This window comes from Maylandia zebra, linkage group LG17 (assembly GCF_041146795.1).
Source record: "Maylandia zebra isolate NMK-2024a linkage group LG17, Mzebra_GT3a, whole genome shotgun sequence".
Classification (NCBI taxonomy): domain Eukaryota; kingdom Metazoa; phylum Chordata; class Actinopteri; order Cichliformes; family Cichlidae; genus Maylandia; species Maylandia zebra.
Window position 1 is genome coordinate 6,768,336 of NC_135183.1, and position 18,282 is coordinate 6,786,617.

Consider the following 18,282-nt stretch of genomic DNA (forward strand, 5'->3'; position numbering starts at 1 on the left):
TTTGGCTGCTGGGGTCGGCATACGTTCAACTTTAAAATCACTCTTGGTTCTTGGCTAGCTTTGTGTTAGCATCCTTTGTGTACTGATGCTTGCAAGAAGCTAAAGTTGCTTTGGCAGAATTTTCTTTCTCATATATGCACACATAAGGAGAGAGATGTTTTATAAGCTTTAGTCATCACCGTGCACTTTTCCTGATTCACACAAAATACAGCAATCTGGCACCTTCCCACAGGGTCTTGCACGAGTATTAAACATGTTCATTTGTGCTTTGGACTGTCACCAGATTTCTTCTAGAAGTTTCTTGCCAGTCAGCAACTATCTTGGCAACACCACTTGAGTTTGTGTGTTGCATGCTAACACCATTATCATATGTGTAATAATACTAAAGCTTCATCTTATGCACACACAAAAAACAAATATGGCTCCTTCGTGCAGGGTTTTCTGGTATGTTCATTTATGCTTCCCAATTTAAAAAAAAAGAAAAAAAAAAGAAAAAGCAAACTTCTTGCTTCTCAGCCACTGCGGCCACATCCTCACTGTTTTTTAGACAGTTATATAAACATACTGTGAGTGAGTCATAAGCTTAAATACAATAGTTGAAGGAACAAAAACTTAATGTTTAAAAATACCAGTCAAATCTGATTAAAGTAAATAAATAATAAGTATACAATGTAGTTTTAAGACTTATCTCAATGTTTCGTAACATTAATGTTCTATGAACTCGTGAGTCCAGAAATCTGAATGTCATGAAAAGTATTTATTATTCGTGTATTATTATTTTACAATACAAGGTTGTTTTTCTCCTGATACTTCATGCAAACCACATTTCTCCAGGCCGGTCCTAATCAGCTTACTCAGTATCACTAGATCCAATGCTGCTCCTCCAGCACAGCACACAAAAGTAGGAGAGACCGGAGATGCCATGGCTTAGTTAGGAGACTGTTTGCTTCAAGGCCACTAGAAGGTGCTGCCATAAAACTACAATAAATGAATTGACCTTTTGACCTGCTCACACTCTTTTATGCAAAACCCTGCTGATGTTACACACACACACACACACATAAAGAGATTCTAGGTCTGACCAACCGTCTCCGCGGTGGGCAAAAAGATGACAGTCAATAAAATTCTAAAATTTTATTTATAAACACAATGAATAATAGTTACAAGTCCAGTGTCCCATTTAGGTACAAAGTAAAAACACACAGTCCAAGGCCAGAGCCAGCTATGCCACAAAGCCAGTTGCACTCCACACGTTGTTCACTTCAACAGGGGTAGCAATTGTCCTCTGAGACCCACCACCCTGTAAGTAGAAAGCCAGTGATCACTCCATCCTCTGCAACTCAGCTGCCTTCAGGCTACAGCATATAATAGGCCCTAGCCTGCACAGAGCGACAAAATAAGACAATTCACTATATAATTCACAGCCCATCCATCCCAAACATATCAGATCATTAGAGGTTTTGTCACATTACATACCTGCACTGAGAGACAAAATAAGACTAATGACGCTAAATTTAATTACGGGTCATGGACAGCCTTCATAAATGCTCATATTACTCACCCACACTGAATTCCAGCACAGGTTCATCTGGGTCCTGACTATTTCCTGCAAAATAACACAAACGTCATCAGAACATTAAGTCAGAGAAACAACATTTGGAGCTTTTGTACATGATAAATTATACTGCAGTAGTAAAACAAAGTCAAGCAGCAGTACATTTATTAAAATCACCTTCAGCTGTAATATTTAAACTGATTTAGTGTCAATTTAGATTATGTTTAGATTAAAATGAAACTAGTACCCTTGTAATGTCTTTTTAAATTAGAGGTAAATATTTGTATATTTTTTTACATAATATAATTATATTTACTGGATTTTCTCTCTATTGTAGTTTAATATTATAGTTATTACTTGTTTTTTATTGACTTGTCTTGTTTTTACAATGATTTGCTTTGACTGCAGCCTTTAAAGAAAAGACTATCTGTTCAGTAACTATCCATCAGACTGGGTCCATGTTACCAGCCAAATGGGTAATAATTAAAGTAAGTTTTGAATTACGTATATTTGGGTGTTTAGGTGACACTTTTGCAAAAAAAATTATATAATTAGGTTTAAAAAAACTAAACATGTATGTATTTAAAAACAATAAGTGTGTTAGAATTACTACAGCAACAGGTTGTAGCTCACTGTACTGTTTTTGAGCACAACTTTGGTGCTTTTGCCTCATTTTTAAATCAGTGATCCCAGTAGCACAGTCTAAGCAGAGACCTCAGTGCTTGGCAAACAATCAATAGAATCAATATAATTATTAAAAAGAAACAAAATAAATGCCAACCATATAAAAAACATAAACTTAAAGAAAAAACTAAACTTGATTTTATGTCTTTAGGCTATTGTTAACAGCAAGCATGAGGTTAGTGCATATGTATTATTATTGGAAAGATTACTGCAAAGAAAAAAAAGTTGAACCAGGAGGGGGCGATATTGCTCTTCTTACAATGAGTTACATGCAGGCTATTACTTACCGTGTCACTCACATTTATTTCACAAATTAGCTGAACCCACTTAATTCGATTTAATTGTATTTATGCAGAGCTGAATCACAACAACATTCTCCTCGAGGTGGTATAGATTGTAAGGTAGAAAGTCTACAATTAAAAAGAAAAAACCTCAATACAGTGGGAAGGAACAACTCACTTTTAACAGGAAGCACCCTCTGGCAGAACCACGGTCAGGGAGCAAACTATCAAACTACGAGGTCTTTAAAATAAGGGTTCCACAGTGTCACAGTTTTCTGCATATAGTCGATTAATAAATGTTGAGAAAACAACTAATCGATTCAAATTTTTTATTTGAACAAGTATCAAATTGATTTTCACAGAAGCGTTCAATGGAACAAATACATAAATGGTAAACTGACTGCTTTTTATATAGGGTTTTTGTATTTTGCTCGTGCATTAAAAAGCGCTTTATACAACATGCCTCATTCACCTATTCACCCAAACATTATTACAAGCACCTTTTCTACAATTAAGCTAAACATGCATAAAATCTTAGCAGTGGAGATTTGGCACCTGAAAGGACCCCCTTTGATCCACTCCTAGTTTGAGTCTATTTACATTTAAATACTGATACTTCAATTTTGCCTTGGTTTGAGCTCCATAAAGCAGGCAAACCAGAATTAATCACAGAAGGCGAAAAAACACTGAAACTACGTTTTAAGCTGCGAGCCAAACAAACCAAAGGTAACCGTGTTTTGAAAAGAGCTATGAAGAGAAACAGACAGACTACTGTAATTTCTCAATAAAATGTCGCTTATTATCGCTCACTCTCAAGAACAAAAACGTGAGTAATTTTCCAGTAGCTCACCATATTTGGGATCTTCTAACATCCACACTTCATGTTTAAACGGTGGTGCGGAGGCGGTGTACCGTCGCAGGACGGATGTAGCATTCAGCGCGGTGTGCCTTTTTTTCAGTTGCTAAGCAACAGATTTGTCCCGCCCCCTTTCGTTATGACGAGCCGGGCCAGTCCTTTGACTGGTGACGTTACAAAGAAACCGACCTTATATATAGACCTGGCTGTTCAGTTGAAACGCATTCATACAGCGGGACAGCAGCGCTTTAAACGTTCAAACACGGAGTTTAACACAAAACAACATTTTAGGCATAAAAAACAAAAAAGTGAAATGGCAAGCTCAAACTGTAACACAATGACAAATGATGAAACAGTTCAGACCAATCGGGATAATTCTACAGTACATGCTTTAGTATCCCTCTTGAATAACTTGTTCAGTGATTTTTCGTACAAGCAGTGGGAAGAGCTTACCTCAGGCTATCCGGATTGCTTCACCGCTAAGCGGCTTGCAGGTTTTGTAGAGGACGTAATGGACCTGTGTGAACAGTCAGGAGCAGTATCACCACTGAGGTCTTCCCAGAACTCCCCTGTACATCAAAACTGTTCTGTCCACACCACCACTGGCAAAACGTTTTTGTCACCTGTGAAATTTTTGGACGATTCTGCTGAGCAGGAGTTTGATACAGCACAGAATATAGATGCTAACAGCCAAGAAACAGCTAACACAGAAGAACGCTGTCAAAATGCTGACCAACACAGTGCTGCAAAAGCAGAAAACAATCCAATTCCAGATCCCCAGCAGCAGAAATCCTGTGTTGAACATGAAGCCAGCATCCCACCGTTAACAAACATAAGTCAAACGGAGTCATATAAAAAGATACAGAATCACAGATCTTCTGTAGACTGTGAGCCACCTGAAAACACCTTGTTAGAGACATTAATTCAGGCTGTGCTTTCAAAGCTTGGTAAACTTTTAAAGTGCCCTCATTCTCACCAAAAACGTTTGTTGGATCTACTCTTGGACAAATTCAAGTGGATGGATTTGCATTTAGACCGAAAAGTGCAGAATTATTTTGACTGCATTGCTAATGCCATTTTCACTGATATTTGTGACAAATTACATAAATTGTCACTAATATCATTGGGGAGGAGTGGGGAGGAGGATTCAATGAATTTAATGGGACAACCAATGTTTAATATCATAACTACTTCAGTATTCCAAGAACACCTGTTGGCAGTAACAATTATCGATAGACTGGAATCATATGAAAAGAAAGAAAGATGCAGACTTTCAGTGGAAAGCTTTGTGGAAGGACTGATTTCCCGGGTTGCAAAAAAATCAGGCACAGTCTTCATCATTGAAGATGCTGAAGCTATCTCCAACCGGCTTACCATGAAAATCTGGACTGAAATCAGGGCAGAATACGACAAAATCCCCCCAGAGAAGTTCAAGAAACTCAGCGAGAGGGTTTTCAAATCCCTCTGTAAAAGATGGAAGCATGCAGCGGTTATTGTGACATTCTGGCAATTAAACGTCCAAGATCTTGATGAAGATATTGTTAAAACTTTCAAAAGAAAGATATTCACAGAACCAAGTTGCATATCTAAGTGCTTCTCATCGGTGCGTGCATTTTTTGGGAGGTTTAAGGGAGGAAACAAAGTTTCCCCTTTATAGTGACATCGTGATATCAACAGCAAGATATTTTCTAAAACTCACTGGACACTTTAAATTAGCTAGTTTTACATTTAGATCAGATCAAGTCATTTTTGAAATCCCCAGGAATGGTCGCGGCAGATGGCCACCCCGCCCTGAGCCTGGTTCTGTCGAAGGTTTCTTCCTCTTAAAAGGGAGTTTTTCCTTCCCACTGTCGCCTCGTGCTTGCTCAGAGGGGTTTGTTCTTTTGGGGTTTTCTTTTTAATACTGTAAGTTGTTACCTTACAGTGTGAAGCACCTTGAAAACATCATTGTTTCCTTTGGTGCTATACAGATTGAAGTGACTTGCACTGACAACATAACTAAGCTGGGACTTTAATTTAACATCAATAAAATTATAAAAATATTACATCTTGATTTCTGCTTGTTTTCATTGTCTGTGACTTAATGAATACAAATGTGTAATTTAACAGATTTTTTCTTTATGTTAGTCTGACCGGTGATTCCACGTTGGCCTTAGGTGTTGGCGCGGATACGCTGCAGCCCCTGAGCCATTAATGGCCCAGCACACTACAGTAAAAACAAAACAACAGCCATCTCTCCAACTAGGAAAGGAAAATAATAAACTGCCTCCTTGGAGGCAACCTGACTCAAAACAGTTGCAGTCCAACTCAGACCGACTGCAATCACTCTCAGGCAGATTGATGAAGATCTGCAAATAACTGTTGTCTAATTTATAAACGCAGACAGATTGCCAACACGTCTGTTTACAATAGAGGACTGTACTTACATGGTTGCAAACTGGTTGTTGTCTTGCTTATATGAAAACATTGCTTTGGAGCAATGAAACTCAAACACATTCATTTTTAAAATGCCTCAAAATGAAATTTTGAAATATTTGGCTTTATGCTTTGAAAGTGCCGTTGTGAGTGGGAGTGTGAAATCCTTACTTGATGTGTTCCCTTTGCCTTTACTGTTTTCAGTTTTATTTGTCATATGCAAGTTAGCACAGGGTCAACATTGCAATGAAATGTGTTTGACGAGCAGCAGTCACTCAGCAGCATGGTACAGTAGAAATATAATAAAATATAATAAAATAAAAAATAGAAAAATAGTAAAGAGCAAAATATTAGAGAGACGTGGTAAAAGAGAAAAGATGACTAAATATATATGTATCTATAAATATAAATATATGTACACTAGTGATTAAATAAGAAAATCTTGAAAAGAAATATGACGGGAGGCCAAATGGGATGTTGCACAGGAATGAGCAGCAGAAAATTACAGTATTACTCAGACTTTTAATAGTCATATTGTCAGTTTTGGCCGACGGTCATGGGTCACTTCCACTAAAATAGCACGAGACTGGAGTAAAATGTACTTTATTAATGAGAACACATGGTGATACAGCAAAGAATCCAACCCTTCTGAAAAGCAAATGGCTTCCTGTCATACTCTACCTGATTCAGGTGAGCATCTGGAATAGACCAAGTCTGGGGGTCAGCAAACCAAAGGAAAACAAAACCCTCCCCATAAGAAAACCACTACAATATAACCAACACGTTCTCACTCCCAAAGCGTAACATTTTACGCTAGGTGACAAATCGTCACCATATTACGTTACATTTTACGCTAGGTGACAAATCGTCACCATATTACGTTACATTTTACGCTAGGTGACAAATCGTCACCATATTACGTTACATTTTACGCTAGGTGACAAATCGTCACCATATTACGTTTTTGGCTACCCACCACGTTCCTAAATGACGACCTCGGAAAAAAGAGGAAATATGAGAACCGTCTGGACTGAATCTACACATGTTTGCTCTTTTTCTTCAAATCGCTTAGAAACACGCTATTTAACATCATTAAAGTCCTGGTTAAGGTCAGGAATAAGGTTATGGTCAGGGCTAGGGATAAGGTTAGGTTTAGGGCTGGAATACAGGGCTGGAACGTCTATTACCGCGGGAGCGTCATTGCACTGGATTCCAGCCATAGCCCGCCGCGTACCATAAGAACGCCGAAGGTCTCCTTTCGCGTTCCTCAGGAACGCTGCGGGACGTGACAAAACGTCGACATGTTACGCCTCGGGAGTGAGAATGGGCTGATATAGCACATCATAGACATATGAAGATTTGGAACAAGTCCTATAAATAATTCCATAACATATAAACTTCAGTCTCTTCTATATACATTAAAACAGCGGTCCCCAACCTTTTTTGCGCCACGGACCGGTTTATGCCCGACAATATTTTCATGGACCGGCCTTTAAGGTGTCACAGATAAATACAACAAAATAAAACTAGTACCGGTACCGGAAAAAAAGAAGATTTATTCATAACACACGTGAAAGACCCAGGAAAACAGAGTTAACGATAAAAACGATAACAAAATAACGATAAAAACTCTGAAAACCATACATTTCACACCCGAGCCTCATCTCTCGACCAAACGACGGTCCGTGGCCCGGCGGTTGGGGACCGCTGCATTAAAACACCTTAACCACACAGTTAGGTTTCAGCCCTCGCTGACTCAGAACAAAGTAAGACAATCAGAGTTCGATTGGTTTTTACTTGTGCAGGGGAAGCCTGGTCAGATTCTCAGAGTTGCAAGCTCTACACCCAAACTCAGACAACTCCAACTCCAGCCTTTTATTGAATGAAAACAGTTACACAACCGCCCATTGTAAACCCCATATGTTGTGTGGTAAAAGCTAAGGCACTGTGTGTGTGTGTGTGTGTGTGTGTGTGTGTGTATACGTGACTTCCTGGTTACAAACGTTTTAACCGCATCTCTAGTCATAAAAGGGTATCTCCCCTCAACCTCGTATATGGCTTAACCTCTTTAACAGTCCACCATTTACATGGTGAGCCCATACTGTAAAGGGCAGGAAGTGAACATTCCTTACCAAATAAGGAAACCAGAATCTTACATAGATTGGGCCTGCAGTTGAAAACTATAGCTAGTAACATCCCCAACATCCTACATGTGGGGGAGGAACAGAAAAATATCTGAACATACAGTTCAAGACAAGGTCCAAGCACAATAATGACAACTTTTAACAAAATCACTCCAACACACACTCCCCTAGCCTGGCACATTGGTTTGCTCCAGGAGCTCATAAGCAGGTGATTGAGCTGCTTTTACTCTTTACAAAGTGAGTACTGTTAACACTTCTCTTTTTACATATACAACTAATTTAGGTTACAGACAAATGTTTAAATGTGAACAGCTCTAACACGGGTTCTTTTCCTGACACAGGTAGGATGGCCAGTCCCCCTGTCTCTTCACCTTTCACGAGTCACTTAAATAACAACCCAAAAAACCTAATAAAGATCACAATCAACCAGTGTGTGTTTTTCTTCATTATGGTTTTTAAATACAAATCAGTCAGTCAATTAATAAAAATACAAGTAAGGGTAATGGAACCCCTGGTCTCCATTACACACATAAATACCATAAAGACACTAAGTCGTAGAGCTCTGAACTCCTTGCTTTTATGATATTTACACTTCTTCTTGGCCTTCTCCTTCACTCTGAGTCACTGCAGGATAAACGCATCAGCTCAGACATTCAATAATTAAAATATGTGTAGGTGACTGTTTGGCAGAAGACGATGTCGAGGCGGTACTGCAGTGACACGTCCGTGGCTATCGTCGGGGCGGTGTCCTGCATCAGCAGGAAGTCCATAGACTTCTTGGCTTTGTTGCTCATCGTGGCTCTGTAGTCCGTGGGCGTGGCCTGCAAAAAGTGTAAATAAACCATCAGAGACCAAACACAAATATGCCTTCTAACCACTAGTTTAGACAACATCTTGCAAAGAGTGTGTATTTCAGAGTGCAGTTGTTTTTAAATTTGACAGAAACAGAAAAAAAGACGGAACAGAAGGACAACAGGGAAAGCAGAAGCACCGACACACTGAAATCTTTTAGGGTCAAGCTCCAGAACTAGCCACAAATCCTGCTGGAAAGAACCTAAAAATACTTAAAAATACTTGCAGAGATCTAATGGAGCCGTTAACTCAAAAGCCTGGTGTCAGGCATGTTCTTTAATAAATAAGAAACGAGCTGATATGTTACAGACCCCAGTCTTTACGTAAAGAAAAAGCTGACATTTAGAGCGGTCTCGCAGCAGATTTTAAAACAGTGACACTGATTTGTGGGGTTTTTGTGCACAAATTTGAACCTTTTTGTTTTATCCATGTCCTTGAACACAGCTTGTGACTTGGGCGCTTTCATATGTACCGATTCATTTAGGTTTGTGCACTGAGGCCAGATTTAGGTATTAAAAACGAGTCAGTCATAACACTTCTTACATTAGTTAAAAAGCTGAGCTTACACTAAACCAACATTTAAATTTCCCCTTGTGGGACTAATAAAGGTATATCATATCATATCATTACTACAGTATTGCTGCAACATTGTAAAGACAAAGATGACACACGGACCAGACATAAAACACTGAACACTTTTTAAAGAAGAGTCATTTAAGAGTATTTTCTCTAGAATAAAGTCGGCTGATATGGTGAAGGAAAAATCTGCTCACGAATCCTCCAACTTCTTAAAAGTAAGGAGTGACCTGAGCTGGAAATCAACATGAGAGGGATGACTCAAGAAGAAGAAGAAGCAACAAGAAAAGAAAAACAGAGTTCAGAGTCTAGTTAAGATATTAAGCTGTATCCACAATGTGTGCCAAGAAACTAAGCTTGTCTGTTCTCATGCTAAAGAAATAAAAAATCTGGAATCAGAAAACAGCCAATAACTGCTGATCAACTCACCCACTCCTCTTCGTGCCAGTCCACGTGCAGTGACGACTGGCTGTTGTGACCGCTGTACTTTGCTCTCAGCGTATCCTGGTCATTGCGGAGCACTACTTGTTCAGACTCAGCGGAAGGAGAAGCTTTGGTTGCGATGTACTCGCCCCGTACTGCGTTCAGGGCCTAAATAGCTGAAGCTAGCAGCTTGCAGCCGCACACTGTCACCAGCTGACGGGTCTGAAAGGAAGAGGGTATGAATGAAATATGAAGCGTCCCCACGTAACGTCAAACACTTTTAGTACCTTGTCAGCCAGACTGGCGAGCGATTGGTCTTTGGCAGCTTGAGATAGCCTCTGCATAATAGCTGACCTGAGTCTTCTGCGTGTTGACGTGGGCGATGATCTCTTTGGCTCGGACAGTGTCCTGGGGTATGTGGATGATGACTGAGCTGGAGAGGGCACTACTGCAGGGAACAAAGACACACAGACACGTCTTTATCCAAGCTGGGACTGAGGATACTCTTACACTCACCAGCCACTTTATTAGGTACATGTGTTCAAAAGCTTGTGGCAGCAATTTAGTGCATTTAGTCAAATAAAGACAATAGAGTGGCCTGCAGGTGTATATTTTTGTAATGTTTCTGTCTTATGCCTGAAATATGCTTCAGCAGGAAATATACGCTGTAACTGGAAACAACAGTGTGGAATGGACCGGTTTAGTGTTAAGAGGTGTTACATCTGAAGTTAGAACGTAAATTTCCTGCAGAAATCTAAATCAAGCTTCAGAGGTACTGTTCCAAAAATATAGGGAGGGACGTTACCCACCAGATGTAAAAACAAACACTGTCTGCATGCACATGCCTGCTCTCAACGAGCCTAATCGTGGCTTAGAAAAAACAAGGAGGAGCCGACTGCCGGGGACGGAGAGCGATACCACTCGCTTCACAAATTCAGACCATCTGTGTAGAAGAATTTTAGAAACGTCTCATTAATATTGTCAGGATTTGACTTGTTTTTGATAGACTTTAAAATGACTGAATTTATACAATGAGCAGTATTCATATACAACTTTGTGACAAAGGATTTGCTCATTTTAAGGTAACACACATTTTAGTTCTATATTAGTGAACACATCACCGATGCGCTACGTGCCCTTTTTTCCTTGCATTAACATGATAAGCTGTGCAAAACCCCATTCTTCCAGCTTAAAACTGAAAATACTTTGTTGTACAAATCTTAAGGATAAGATAAGAAGAACTTTATTTATCCCGAGGGAAATTCTTTAGTCATACACATACTCAATGCAGCAAGAGAGACAGAGGAACAGAGGAATAAGATATACCATATATACAATAAGAATACTACTATTACAGTAATATACAGTAGGATAGTGCAAAATACAATATCAAATAACTCTAATGAAGTTAGTTCAGTCAAATGAAAACAAGCAAAGCAGTGCAAGGACTCACCATTCCTCCTCATTTACGCTGATTGGAAAAGTAACAAAAGCAAAATTAAGAGGAAGCCATAAAATGGGAACTGAAGTATTAATGCAGAAATTGAAGAAACAAGATGACCAAAAACGACTGTTTAAATACAAATCACAAGACGAATAAAGCAAAATATAAAAACCCAAAACTTTATCAAGTGGAAAAAAGTGAAGCTGGCGTTCATCCTCCAGCTTCACTGTGCTAATGTTATGCTAACAAACCTGTGTCGCTAGCAATCACGTAGCACAACATTATATACCAGGTAGTCCAACTTCAGTAACCCTGCACTCCACACTGTATATAAATGCCACTTGTTTTGCACATATTCAACTCTGTATATTTTATATATTTTATTATTATTATTATTATTATTATTTTATTTTATTTTTTTACTATTTAATTTGTAAAAATGTGTATACACACACACACACACACACACACACACACACACACACACACGTAGGAAAATATTTAGTATACACATCCAGAAATGCATACACTATTATATATTGTACATATATTTATTAGTTTCAGGTTGGCCATTCTTGTATTTTGCTCGTTTGTGTTGTTGTGTTTGCACATCTCTGTTGCTTGTGGGGCTCGCACACAAGAATTTCACTCGCATGTGCTGACAGGTCCCCACCTGTTCTTCACGCCGCACTGTGCCATCTTTCGCTGTCTCAGTCCCCAAACAAGCTCTCTTTTTCGGTGGAGAAGCAGTCTCCTCATCTGCAGTGTGAACAAATTCAAATTGTGAGCAATGGGAAGGTCAAGCAGCATGCACAGCGTGGTTCAGACTGATAACACTACCAAAAGGAAGCCAAACACTGTCACCCTTTACAACAAAACAAAGTGTGGCGTGGATGTGATGGATGCCAGGATTGTGAGTGATTGCTGAAAATGTTGTAATGTACTCACTCGCTTTTTATTATTATTTGTAAATATGTGTACAAATGGTTGGTTTTTTGTACTGTTTTTATCAATAAATCTCAGCAACAAAGGAAATACACCCATGTGTGTTGATTGGCAAACTGAAACACTCCAAGTTGGTGACTTTTGGAGATTTATTTCCCTGGATGATTGAGAATGCATCAAGATGAAACACAGAAGGGAAGTTCACAGCTTTTAGCAGCTCCCCCACCCCCTCAATCACACACCCCCACTCCCCTCCCTCCAGAATTCCTAGGTAACAACCTAATATACATATCTTCCACTTCCAGCATTTGACTGCTCTCCGGCTTTTAAAGGTAGAACGGTAGAAGCCTGGGACTCCAGGTGCTACACCCCCACAGTTTGCCCTGCCAAACCGTGACAAGTATTTACTTTTAATATTGTATATTATATAATATTGTATTTTGTATCATCACAACACAGCTGTATGTGATATAAAGAGGGAGATGACACACAGGCTGCATTTAAATAAAATAAAATAAAGAAACCCAAATAGTATAAACAGTTGTCAGCATATCAGTATTCAGCCATGGCTGAATGCTATATATTGCGCCTGGCCTGCTCAGGTGTGCTGCAGCTACTCCCAGAAAGAGACACAGGCAATTATGAAGATAATCTATAATCATCTGGTCTAGATGACTTACCTATTTGCTCTTCCCATGGTTTGGTTTTTCAGCCCATTTAACTTTTTATGGGCTGAAAAAATATTTTCAATCAACTGAGAAAACAGCTCCAACACTTTGGTTGCTATTTAACTAAAATATGTATCTGTTCGTGATTTAAAAATAATAATTGAACAGTGCATAAAAACTTTAAAATAGGATTTTTAAGATATGCATATTTTAGTGGTACACCCATTCTTATTTTTTCCCCCTTTTTCCCGAAACACAATGTGCTCATATTCCCGTCTGTTTTTCGAATGTAGGGGCTCAGCACCAACAGCGTTGGACTGTGAAATAAAAGCAGTGGCCAGCAGATGGCGGTATAACCCCACAGTACACTCACACAGGACGAAGAAGAGCAAGCTGAGACGTTCATTTCCCAGTGTTTCATCGCTCAGCCACAAACAGTTTTTCTTATTGATCTCTTAAAGATAATTTGCATCTCATTTTTCAAAAATATGATTGGCTTTTTTAATTAATTAATTAATTTGGTGTTCGATGTCTGAATTAGTTAGCTTTCTTATGACCTTCATGATTGAAAATTACGTCATATTTCCCTTGCAGTTTTAGTGTTAGCATAGTATTATTACTACCTGCTGCCCACACCTTATGTTTGTGAGGTGCAGCCAATCAGAGGAAAATGTTGGATGGTTTTAAACAGTGGACAACATCAGGGGCTTCACAAATGATTTGAAGAAGCTAAATAATGAATATGTTTTAACTGTGTGTTACATCCTGTGAGGCTGTGGGAGTGTGTGGGCGTGGTGTTGTCTTCTCCCTCTCCTCCTCCTTCTTTCTTGCCCCTCCCCTTGTCTCTCGCTGCCCCTGCCTTCTCCTTTAGGACACACCTGCTGCTCATCTGCCCTCGTTTACCACCAATTACCCTCAGAGGTGATATAAGCTGGAGAAGAGCAGTGTGGAGGTGTGGGAGAGGCTTCTGGTGGAGTTCTTTTGTGCTGGTCAGTGTGTGATAGTGGTTTAGGTATGGAAAAGGTCTGCTGTGTGTGACCAGCCCCACCGTGTGTGGCTCTTTGTGAGTAGTTCTTAGCTGAGTGGTGTTTTCCCTTAAGTGACGGCGACCTCCATTAGTTTGTTTGGCCTGCCTGGGTATTGTTACTAGCAGCGTTGCTGTCTTTTTCTGTTGAAGCCTTGTTGTTTTCTTTGTTGAAGTGGTCACTATCTCTTTGGGTTGACCTGTCTGATTTATCATTAAAGCAGCGGTGCTGTCTCCTTTTGTTGTTACTATTTATATGATTGTTGAGTTAATTGATTATAATAAAGATATATTTTGTGTTAACTACCTCTGCCTGGTGTTCTTTTTGTTTCACCCGGATCCAACTGTTACTGTCCCCCACCCTCTTCGCCTAGCTTTCATGTGGGGACGTAACAAAGTGAATGATGCAAAGCTACTTTAATAGAGTCTAGAAATAAATAAAGGAATAGCCATGACTGTTAAAACTAATATTCACATCGGAACTTCAGCTGCAGCATTATTACAGCACAGCAACAGTGCAGTAGATGCGCTGTTTATAACAGGCAACACAAATTTCTGATATTAATCCTGTGCATCCGTCAGAGTAAGATCAGCTGATGATTTTGATGGGACAAAATGTCAAATGCTTCAGGATATTCCACAGCAATCAGTCTCCTCTGAAGAGCGGAGTTCTTTTCTTCCACTTGTGGAAGCAAACATAATGAACAATTAGGAGTGCCAATCATCGGATAACCTTGATGATAAGCCATGTTAACCACTTGATTTCCTCAGGGGCAACGCCTGTGTGAAAACACCTGCTATCAATCAGCATTGTATTCTTCTTTTCTTAAAAAAAAAAAAAAATTCCTTTGTTCGCGCTGTTGCCTGCGATTACTGTAGACTCGGTTTTCCCTCGTCTTTGATTCCATTAATGCTGTAAATGTTCTCCCTTATTGATTCGTTAGATTATCAAGTCACTCTAGGCAAAACATTTTTATGAAAAATACAGCTATTATAATCACTCTATATTACAAGTGAGGGCACAGTACAGAAAATGATCTAATTTGTACTAATGGAGGAAGCAGTGTGCTCTTTTAAAGTGTCGGTTTCATGGATATTAAAAGAAATGAAAATCAAACAAGTGATAAACTCATTTAAAGTGCATTTCCCTTCGATGGCTTAATGTTGACATTAAAACAAGGCAGCTACAAAGCATAATAAATTAAAGACTGACTTTCAAACCCTAAAAGCTCTTTATTTCATCTTCTTTACCGTTCACATTCACCCAAATACAGCTGCAGCAAACAAACAATGAGACAGCAAGTGAATAAAGCTGAGCTGGACCGACTATTATATGCTAGTGTAAAAATTACATCAAATCTATTGCTATTAGTTTTCTTATCATACCAACAATTGACACATGAAAAAAAAATCACATCAATAAAAATACTTAGTTGGGTTGATTTGATTACATCAGGCTGGAGATTGGTTTTTACAGGAGACAAATGGCTGTTTTACAAACAGAGAGGCGGGGAGTGATGAAGCTTTTAGCTGTAGTGGATGATGTACTGTTGTGTTTGAGTTGTTCCGCTTGCAATCATTTTACACAAACATCTTTTGCCCGTGTGCACAAATATACGCACAATAGTCCACGATTTTAAAGAACATTATATTAATTTAGTTTCATTTCCTGCTGACTTATTCTAACCCTAACCCTAGCATAACCATAACATCACCCTTAATCCCGTCTCCATACATCAATCCGTCCATCCATCCTCTTCCGGTTGTCTGGGACCTGGTCTTAGACTAGCAGCCTAAGCAGAGAAGTCCAGACCTTCCTTTCCCCAGGCTAACGGAGCGACGTAATCTCTCCAGCATGTCCTAGGTCTGCCCTGGAGCCTCCTCCTGGTGGGACATGCCCAGAACATCTCACCCAGGAGGTGCCTAGGAGGCATCCTACTCAGAAGCCCAAACTACCTCAAGTGGCTTCTTTTGATGTGGAGGAGCAGTGGCTCTAATCTAAGCCGCCATTGAATGACTGAACTCATCACCCTATCTCTAGGGGACATACTGCATTGTGCCATATGTCCATATTTTAACACCTGCTAAAGATTAGATCAGTGGTTCTCAAACTTTTCACGACGAGTACCACCTCATAAAATATATGGCTCTTAATGTACCACCCTTATGACCGACATTAAAGTACAGTAGTATAGGCCTGTTTAACAACATATAGTTTATATGAGGCAATTTTATTTCTTATATAAATGTTATCTATTTTAACTGTCATAAACAGGATGTGACAAGTTATAATAATAACAATTGTACTGCACTAAAACATTCACAGCAGGTGGGAAATCTGGTCTTTAAGTGGTGACGTATGAACAAACTACTCTGTGTTTATTAAGGCTGTTGTGTTTTTTTAATGCTTTGTATCTTGTTCTAGTTAATCTAAACAAGAAAATAAAAAAGGCATTGATCACTGTCACCCTCTCTCGGTTTTTATTACCACTTTTCATTTTAAAACTCAGTTTTTCAAACATTACGATGTAACTACAGCCCAGCCCATGCAGCAGTAAGTTAATGACTAACCTCATATTGTGGATGGATCTCAGTTGTTCTCCTGACTGAAGTTTGGTCCGTTTACAGCATCCTGCGATTGCATTTATCCCTAAGCCTTGGGAACCCTCACGTTAACGTTTACTGAGTGGAAAAGTTAGTGTTCATCCTCCAGCTTCACTGTGTTTATGTTATGCTAACATAGCTGTGTAGCTAGCCACCACATTGCACATCATTATATACCAGCTAGCCCAACTCCAGTAACCCTACAAACGTCACTGCTGTTTAGTTTTCCGTCTTAATTTATGTTGGAAGTGATAGCAGAGCTGTACATTTTAATTTTTCATAAAAAAAAAAGTTCCCTCAGTCCGAACATGGTATATTATTTAATCTGGAGACTTCCCGCGTACCACTAGAAGGAGCCCAAGTACCACCAGTGGTACGCGTACCACAGTTTGTGAACCACTGGAGTAGTAATAAAGGATAATAAAGGATAATGAATAAAAACAATCATCAGCAACTATTTAGAGGTCTGTGGATTGCAAAGATAAGGCTTAAGAGAAAAACCTTTGTTATCAGGATCTGAACCTCCTCGCCTTTCCCAGCAGGCAAAAAATAATAATTTGATTAATTTTTCACAATTATGCAAAATATAATATCTGTAGGACAAAAGGGTAAAATATTAGCTTTGTTCTTTTTATGTACCCCCATCTTACACATGCGCTTGTTCCTGCTGCTGACTGCGGGTGTGCACCACAGACCACATTTAGGAGGAGGATAAGCCCCTCACAGAGAGTGAAGAGTGAGCCCATTACAGACATCGCTGTGTAGAGTAAGGATGCCCTCAAACTCAACTCACACAGAGGCCCCTTACCAGCCAATTAAACTGATGTACAATGTTCATATTTGTGTGTGTGTGCACCCTCACACATGCAAATGCTCTCTAAGAGGCTGTTTTTTTTCCTTTCTTTTTTAAATTTCAAATGTGAATCTGTCGCATGGACAGGACAAGAGGAAGAGAGGAACAACAAGGGAGGCACATAGTGAATGCACACACATAAAGCGAACATGCAAGTGCTCCTAATCTGAATTGCAGATGTTTTTTGTGGCCTCTCTGTCTGCCAGCACCATAATGATGAGCCGTCCTCGTTAGAGACTTTTAGCTGTAATTATCTGGTAATGGCACTTAGCCCATCAACTCCTCCTCTCGCGTGTCCCACTGCAGGCACGGTAGCTCTCTCTTCTCTCTCTCTCTCACACACACACACACACACACACACACGCACACACACACGCACACTCACATTCACACTCAGACAGAAACACACATACTTGCATGTAGTTAGACAGAGAGACACATGTACACATCCAGCTGGGAGGACATCCATGAACACAGAGATGGAAAAGACAAATACTGAGAGCTGCACAAGCGGTTAATCAGAAATCCACAAATACAATCACAAAAAACACACACACAAATGCACACACGTGCTATGCCATATCCCCGCTCCCCTGTCTGCCCGCATGGCTAATCTGTGCAACTTATTGTCCGGGAGATAATAGAAACTGTCATCCATGAGGCAGAGGGAGGAGGGAGACAGTGGCAGAGGGCGGCTGTGTGTTCACTGCATTTTTAAACAGAGACAGACTTCATCGCAACAACTTTATGAGGCCAGATGTGGCATATTAAAAGCAAGCTTCCCAAAGCAGAAACACCTTACCACTGCAACAAATGATGCCACGGCGGGAAAGTAGGAAGCAGCAAAAACGCTGATGGAGGTAAAATGAAATGGACCAAGAGAGACCAGGGTGAAAGACGGTGCAAGAGGGAAAGCATGGGGAAGGATATGAGGGGATAAACTGAAGCAAATTGAAAG

The 18,282-nt window shown here is 39.7% G+C and overlaps 2 long non-coding RNA genes across 4 annotated transcripts; both read right to left on the reverse strand.

Annotated features, from left to right (window-relative positions):
- Positions 1–518: 518 nt before the first annotated feature.
- Positions 519–3,800, reverse strand: LOC143413182 (uncharacterized). Its single transcript, XR_013093798.1, has 3 exons — positions 3,371–3,800; positions 1,562–1,606; positions 519–1,379 (listed from the first exon to the last, which is right to left on the reverse strand). It is a non-coding gene; the product is annotated as an uncharacterized LOC143413182 (long non-coding RNA).
- A 2,888-nt stretch (positions 3,801–6,688) lies between these two features.
- Positions 6,689–11,383, reverse strand: LOC112432284 (uncharacterized). 3 transcript variants are annotated; one of them, XR_013093800.1, is made up of 4 exons: positions 10,596–11,383; positions 10,074–10,234; positions 9,793–10,008; positions 6,689–8,756 (listed from the first exon to the last, which is right to left on the reverse strand). It is a non-coding gene; the product is annotated as an uncharacterized LOC112432284 (long non-coding RNA). The 3 variants fall into 3 exon arrangements; XR_013093801.1 differs by having other exon boundaries at positions 11,240–11,381; XR_013093799.1 differs by having other exon boundaries at positions 10,074–11,378.
- Positions 11,384–18,282: the final 6,899 nt, after the last annotated feature.